General features: G+C 33.0%; 1 long non-coding RNA gene across 2 annotated transcripts; it reads left to right on the forward strand.

Annotated features, from left to right (window-relative positions):
* On the forward strand, positions 1 to 733 carry LOC135752470 (uncharacterized). 2 transcript variants are annotated; one of them, XR_010533171.1, is made up of 4 exons: positions 1 to 107; positions 190 to 336; positions 426 to 487; positions 565 to 733. It is a non-coding gene; the product is annotated as an uncharacterized lncRNA (long non-coding RNA). The 2 variants fall into 2 exon arrangements; XR_010533170.1 differs by lacking the exon at positions 1 to 107 and having other exon boundaries at positions 114 to 336.
* Positions 734 to 7,191: the final 6,458 nt, after the last annotated feature.

Consider the following 7,191-nt stretch of genomic DNA (forward strand, 5'->3'; position numbering starts at 1 on the left):
GTGTGATGTAATCTTTGAAAGTTTATGACCGAACCTTTATTGGGGAGCGACAAGAGATCTCCGGCATCAGTTTGGATGGAGCAGTGCTGTTATACTCAAGTCTATTGGTATGTATGTGTTTCGCTGTGTTCGTTCCAGTATTTTGTCTGATTTATTTAAAAACTAAAAATTCGATCTCTGGTATTGCAGCGAAATTGTCTAAACTGGTATTAACTATTCCTGGTAAATCGCGGACAAGAGTGGCCTGAACAAAAAAGTCAGCCCGAGACTAGAACCTCCCGCAGCGTAACAAGGAAATCTTGGAGCAAAGAGACGCCGAGTGGCTCGTGTTGTGCGGTGTGTATTTATTTAATCCTGTTACAATAGATTTAAACAAACTGGTTTGTTTTAATATTTTCTAATAACATGGGTTATCTGTTTTAAAGGTTTGGATATCTGCTGCAAAGCGAACGTTGTGTGTACTATTGCAAAATAGCGGATCTCCCCGGTACGTTTATGGTGCATAAGAAAAAGTTTACTTTATTTAGATATTTGTCCTAATAACTTGTTTTTATCTGTTTACAGGTTAGGATACAGACCACAACGCTTTGGACGTATCTTTAAAAAAGAGAAAAATCAGAGACTTTTTGGATTTGTCTGGGGACATTTTAAACATTTTGTGTCAAATTGGATTTAAAACATTTCGGATACTGGATACCTAGTTTGATTTGTCCACAGATCTTGTTTAAGACGTTTTCACCTAATTTTAGGGTTTATTTTTAATTAAAGGCTTCTTAAAACATGTATGAAAATGTGTATATTATACAATGAGTCTTATATTGTCTGCTCTGACAAAAATAAATTATTATTTTAGATCTTAGGTCAAATGACTGCGTGTGTTTTATGTCAAGCGTATGCTGTTATGTTTAATGATCGCTCGTGTGTGACAGCTCGTGTTTTGGCATTCGATGTCAGCTCTCACCCTACCTCCCTACTGTCTCACAAGCCATGCATTCATTCACAGGGGTGCGTGTTGTAAAGCGAGTAAAGATTTCTAAAACCCAACGTGGGTAAAATAATTCCCCATTACGGGGGTCAAAAAAGTAAATGTTTATTTTAGATTTAGACAAATCATGAACAATGTTATAATTAAAACTTTTGTTTGTAACATCACAAGTTATTTAATTAAATATTCCGTATACGTGTATAGTTTAAGCAATGACCTGAGCCATATCCTTCGGCGCCGTCAATACTACAATATTTAGACGATAGTCTAAACTAAATAAAATTTTTAAACGGTTTCAGGAACTCCGTGAATCTTTTCATAACCTGCTCTATAGTTTCACGCGTATTAAAGAGCCGGCGGTGCCTGACAAAGCGTCGGGTGATTGTTATCTGTCATTTAAAATAAAGTTAATAAATGTAATTCTGTCCACTATGGCAAAATAGGAGTTTATTTTAGATTTAGGGGAATCTTTAACCAAGGCTCTGATTAAGACATATGTATACGTGCACCGATGGTGACAGAGAAACTTATAGCTGACGTTAATAAACTTTTTAAATGTTTTTAAGACGTCTACAACTCATTTTAGGGGTTTATTTTTAATTAAACGCTTCTTAAAACATGTGTGAATATGTGTATATTATACAAAGAGTATTATATTGTCTGCTCTGACAAAAATAAATTATTATTTTAGATTTTAGGACAAATGACTGTGTCTATCTTATAAATACAACTTGATATATACGTTTGTTTTGTCAAGAGACTTTTTTAAAGTCACGCAAGAATAAAATCTTTTAGTTGTAATTGGTTAACATTAAATGTACTATTATCTATTTAACTATAAGCTATATTTTTCTGATCAGATATTTTTCTGTTTCTGATGATGGTCTTATAACAGTGTGTGTGGGATGATGATGGCTGTTCACAGCAGGTGGCGGGTTGTAAACTAGGATCTTTTTAAAACTGTAGTGGTAAAAATGTAATAGCACACTGTCAAAAATAAAGCATTTGGTTGTAACAAATTATTTAATGAAATATTCAGTATGTGTATAGCGATGAACGGTGTCAAAATCACCGGGGTCCCAACAATACTATAGTCTTTAGACTAAAGGGTATTTATTTTAATATAAATAAAATCTTAATCTTTTCGTGCACAATATTCTGATCATGCCATTAGATTGTGTACCAGCGTTTACAATAGAGAACATACGCGGATGAGTGTTCATATACACCGTTAAGAAACTTTTTTAAACGATTAAAGACATTTTCAAATCATCTTATGGGGTTTGTTTTAAATTAATGACATCTTAAAACCAACAGGGAATATGTGTTTATTACACAATAAAATGTAATTCTGGCCGCTCTGACAAAATAAGGGTTTAATTTTAGATTTAGTGAATTCTTTAATCAAGGCTCTGATTAAAACACATGAATGCGCGAACCACAGTTTGCCAGAGAACGTACGCTGAGGCGCTCTTATGGCGTTAAGAACCTTTTTATTGTTTAAGACATTTTGACCCCATTTCCTGGTTTTGTGTCCGCTGTGGATCCCAACCTCTATGTGTTTATTATACAACAAATGCAATTCTGTCAGCATTTCTAATTTAGAACGCCTTTGATTTAAACATGAGGGTTTTAAAATGAAACGGCCATGTGACTTTTATGACAAAAGCTATTCGATCTTAATTTTTTGTTTTAACATCCAAAAGTTTTATACACAGTCCATAATTAAACAACTAGGTGTGTATGAGTAAGATTATATCTAATGTCACACGAGCAGCACCAAATCGCGCATGTGTCTGTGTGTGTGTGTGTGTGCATCCAGGCTGTTTATGTGTGGGCGTGTTTATGAGCCTGTGTCTATGCAAGGTGTGTGTGCGTGTGTGTGTGTGTGTGTGTGTGTGTGTGTGTGTGTGTGTGTGTTTGCATGGGGGTCTATGATGTCTCTGTTTGTTACTAAAGTTTTGATATTAAGTCTGTGTCCTCATTGACAATAAGTAAGGGTTTTTAGATGTAGGCTTTATTACACAGATACTGATTAAATCATGTTATCCATTATTTGCGATTTAAAGAAACTTAAAAGGTTTAAGACATTTTATCTCACATTGTGGTGTTGTTTTTTAATTAATGTAACCTTAAACCCCTCTGTTATCCATTTAGGGAACAATAAAATGTTAGCAAATATTATTTATCAAAGTTGACGATGTTATAAGCCAGGATGTCACTAACGTGACAACAAACATTTATTTAAAGACAAAACATTTTAACAAAATTGCCATGGCTTACAGAGACACACTAGACTTAATAATAAAAATAAAAATATACTATTCGAACATCCTAACCTGATATTAGGTTAGATTAGGTTTAAGGTCAATCAGAGTCTTTAGCTTTACAACTTACAGCACAAACCCCCCCCCCAATGACAGGATTTTTATGAAGTGGAGCAGACCCTTGGTATGCCTGTGGGGTTAGGTTCAACTAAGGTCAACATCTATCAGTGCATAATAAGCAAACATGAAATTATATTTTACCTATGGTTTGTTAATGATGTTGCTAGGTTCGCGTATTTTTGCTGAAACAAATTTTTCTTTTCAAACTTAGTTAGGATACACATGTTTGTCGCCTCAAACACCTGATCAAAGTTTTTCTTAGCTAGCGACAACTAATGTCTGAGATTTTGTAAATTCAACAGATGTTTCTTACTTGTGTATTTTCTTAAACAAACTTTTCTTTACAATCTTAGACAGTCTTCATACGTTTGTCTTTCGATAAGTTGTTCACAGTTTTTCTTCGATAGTGTCAACTCATGTCTGAGATTTGTAAATTTCATCAGATGTTCTTACATGTGTATTTTCTAAAACAAATTTATGCTTTTCAAACTTAGGTAGTCATCATACTTTTGTCTTTCGATAAGTTGTTCATAGTTTTTTATGTGGTAGTGTCAACTTATGTCTGAGATTTTGTAAATTCATCAGATGTTTCTTACGTGTATATTTTCTCAAACAAACATTTTTTTGTTTTCCAAACATAGTTAGGATACACACTTTTGTCGCCTCAAACACTTGATCAAAGTTTTTCTTCGTTAGCGACAACTAATGTCTGAGATTTTGTAAATTCATCAGATGTTTCTTACTTGTGTATTTTCTTAAACAAACTATTCTTTTCAATCTTAGACAGTCTTCATAAGCTTGTCTTTCGATAAGTTGTTCATAGTTTTTCTTCGCTAGTGTCAACTCATGTCTGAGATTTGTAAATTTCATCAGATGTTCTTACATGTGTATTTTCTAAAACAAATTTATGCTTTTCAAACTTAGGTAGTCATCATACTTTTGTCTTTCGATAAGTTGTTCATAGTTTTTTATGTGGTAGTGTCAACTTATGACTGAGATTTTGTAAATTCATCAGATGTTTCTTACGTGTATATTTTCTCAAACAAACATTTTTTGTTTTTCAAACATAGTTAGGATACACACTTTTGGCGCCTCAAACACTTGATCAAAGTTTTTTCTTCGTTAGTGTCAACTAATGTCTGAGATTTTGTAAATTCATCAGATGTTTCTTACTTGTGTATTTTCTTAAACAAACTATTCTTTTCAATCTTAGACAGTCTTCATAAGCTTGTCTTTCGATAAGTTGTTCATAGTTTTTCTTCGCTAGTGTCAACTCATGTCTGAGATTTGTAAATTTCATCAGATGTTCTTACATGTGTATTTTCTAAAACAAATTTATGCTTTTCAAACTTAGGTAGTCATCATACTTTTGTCTTTCGATAAGTTGTTCATAGTTTTTTATGTGGTAGTGTCATCTTATGACTGAGATTTTGTAAATTCATCAGATGTTTCTTACGTGTATATTTTCTCAAACAAACATTTTTTGTTTTTCAAACATAGTTAGGATACACACTTTTGTCGCCTCAAACACTTGATCAAAGTTTTTTCTTCGTTAGTGTCATTTCTTTAGACTAAATCCTATTTATTTTAAACTATATAAAAGCTGATTCGCTTCACGAGATCTGTGAATCATTTCAAGCAGGGGGTTCTGTTCAAGCCATTAAAGATCGGGGGCTCCGGCGTTTACAATAGAACATACACGGATGCGGGGACATGGGCCATTAAGAAACTTTTAAACGATTAAAAACATATTCATATCATCTTCTGGGTTTTGTTTTAAATTAATGACATCTTAAAACCAACTGGGAATATGTGTTTATTACACAATAAAATTTAATTCTGTCCGCTCCGGTATAATAGGGGGTTTATTTTAGATTTGGGACTTTCTTTAACCAAGTCTCTGATTAAAACACGTGAATGCGTGTACCAACGTTGCCAGAGAACGTGCGCTGAGGATACCACCAATAGCGTGTTGTACATAACAAAGTCTGCAAAATAATAAAGATTGATTAGGTTTTTATTTAGTAAACCTTTTAACATAAAGTGTAGAGTCTTTTGTATGTAACAACAAAGATGCGATGAAACAACGCAAAACAAGAGAGGATGCGTTTGTTAAAACACATATAAATTAAGATGCATACATCTACAAATGGGGCAATGTCTTTAATCTATTGGTCCCGAATTTAGATGCTATACGGGCAAACTATTTCAAACATTGCCCCATTTGTAGATGTATGCATCTTAATTTATATGTGTTTTAACAAACGCATCCTCTCTTGTTTTGCGTTGTTTCATCGCATCTTTGTTGTTACATACAAAAGACTCTACACTTTATGTTAAAAGGTTTACTAAATAAAAACCTAATCAATCTTTATTATTTTGCAGACTTTGTTATGTACAACACGCTATTGGTGGTATCCTCAGCGCACGTTCTCTGGCAACGTTGGTACACGCATTCACGTGTTTTAATCAGAGACTTGGTTAAAGAAAGTCCCAAATCTAAAATAAACCCCCTATTATACCGGAGCGGACAGAATTAAATTTTATTGTGTAATAAACACATATTCCCAGTTGGTTTTAAGATGTCATTAATTTAAAACAAAACCCAGAAGATGATATGAATATGTTTTTAATCGTTTAAAAGTTTCTTAATGGCCCATGTCCCCGCATCCGTGTATGTTCTATTGTAAACGCCGGAGCCCCCGATCTTTAATGGCTTGAACAGAACCCCCTGCTTGAAATGATTCACAGATCTCGTGAAGCGAATCAGCTTTTATATAGTTTAAAATAAATAGGATTTAGTCTAAAGAAATGACACTAACGAAGAAAAAACTTTGATCAAGTGTTTGAGGCGACAAAAGTGTGTATCCTAACTATGTTTGAAAAACAAAAAATGTTTGTTTGAGAAAATATACACGTAAGAAACATCTGATGAATTTACAAAATCTCAGTCATAAGATGACACTACCACATAAAAAACTATGAACAACTTATCGAAAGACAAAAGTATGATGACTACCTAAGTTTGAAAAGCATAAATTTGTTTTAGAAAATACACATGTAAGAACATCTGATGAAATTTACAAATCTCAGACATGAGTTGACACTAGCGAAGAAAAACTATGAACAACTTATCGAAAGACAAGCTTATGAAGACTGTCTAAGATTGAAAAGAATAGTTTGTTTAAGAAAATACACAAGTAAGAAACATCTGATGAATTTACAAAATCTCAGACATTAGTTGACACTAACGAAGAAAAAACTTTGATCAAGTGTTTGAGGCGCCAAAAGTGTGTATCCTAACTATGTTTGAAAAACAAAAAATGTTTGTTTGAGAAAATATACACGTAAGAAACATCTGATGAATTTACAAAATCTCAGTCATAAGTTGACACTACCACATAAAAAACTATGAACAACTTATCGAAAGACAAAAGTATGATGACTACCTAAGTTTGAAAAGCATAAATTTGTTTTAGAAAATACACATGTAAGAACATCTGATGAAATTTACAAATCTCAGACATGAGTTGACACTAGCGAAGAAAAACTATGAACAACTTATCGAAAGACAAGCTTATGAAGACTGTCTAAGATTGAAAAGAATAGTTTGTTTAAGAAAATACACAAGTAAGAAACATCTGATGAATTTACAAAATCTCAGACATTAGTTGTCGCTAACGAAGAAAAACTTTGATCAAGTGTTTGAGGCGACAAAAGTGTGTATCCTAACTATGTTTGGAAAACAAAAAAATGTTTGTTTGAGAAAATATACACGTAAGAAACATCTGATGAATTTACAAAATCTCAGACATAAGT

The sequence above is a fragment of the Paramisgurnus dabryanus genome, chromosome 16, assembly GCF_030506205.2.
Source record: "Paramisgurnus dabryanus chromosome 16, PD_genome_1.1, whole genome shotgun sequence".
Taxonomy (NCBI): Eukaryota; Metazoa; Chordata; class Actinopteri; order Cypriniformes; family Cobitidae; genus Paramisgurnus; species Paramisgurnus dabryanus.